Source organism: Bombus pyrosoma, unplaced genomic scaffold (assembly GCF_014825855.1).
Source record: "Bombus pyrosoma isolate SC7728 unplaced genomic scaffold, ASM1482585v1 HiC_scaffold_4726, whole genome shotgun sequence".
Lineage (NCBI taxonomy): Eukaryota > Metazoa > Arthropoda > Insecta > Hymenoptera > Apidae > Bombus > Bombus pyrosoma.
Window position 1 is genome coordinate 1332766 of NW_025219986.1, and position 1342 is coordinate 1334107.

Consider the following 1342-nt stretch of genomic DNA (forward strand, 5'->3'; position numbering starts at 1 on the left):
GTTGTATGGTAATACGTTATAACGTATAACGATATGTAGTATTACGATATAACTTATAACGTTATGTACTATTACGACATAACGTATAACGTTATGTAGTATTACGATATAACGTATATCGTTATATAATATTACCCTATATCGTATAAAGCTATGTACTATTACGTTATAGCGTATAACGTTATGTAGTACTACGTTATAACGTATAACGTTATGTAGCGTTACGATAAAACGAAAACTATATGTACTGTTACGATATAACGTATAACGATATCTATTATTACGATATAACGTATAATGTAATGTAGCATTACGATATAACGTATAACGTCATATAGTATTACGTTATAACGTATAACGTTATATAGTATAACTATATAACGGATAACGTTATATGGTAATACCTTATAACGTATAACGATATGTAGTATTACGATATAACGTATAACGTTATATAGTATTACGATATAACGGATAACGTTGTATGGTAATACGTTATAACGTATAACGATATGTAGTATTACGATATAACTTATAACGTTATGTACTATTACGACATAACGTATAACGTTATGTAGTATTACGATATAACGTATATCGTTATATAATATTACCCTATATCCTATAAAGCTATGTACTATTACGTTATAGCGTATAACTTTATGTAGTACTACGTTAAAGCGTATAACGTTATGTAGCGTTACGATATAACGAAAACTATATGTACTGTTACGATATAACGTATGACGATATCTAGTATTACGATATAACGTATAATGTAACGTAGCATTACGGTATAACGTATAACGTTATATAGTATTACGTTATAACGTATAATGTAATGTAGCATTACGATATAACGTATAATGTTATATAGTATTACGATATAACGGATAACGTTGTATGGTAATACGTTATAACGTATAACGATATGTAGTATTACGATATAACTTATAACGTTATGTACTATTACGACACAACGTATAACGTTATGTAGTATTACGATATAACGTATATCGTTATATAATATTACCCTATATCGTATAAAGCTATGTACTATTACGTTATAGCGTATAACATTATGTAGTACTACGTTAAAGCGTATAACGTTATGTAGCGTTACAATATAACGAAAACTATATATACTGTTACGATATAACGTATGACGATATCTAGTATTACGATATAACGTATAATGTAACGTAGCATTACGGTATAACGTATAACGTTATATAGTATTACGTTATAACGTATAATGTAATGTAGCATTACGATATAACGTATAACGTTATATAGTATTACGATATAACGGATAACGTTGTATGGTAATACGTTATAACGT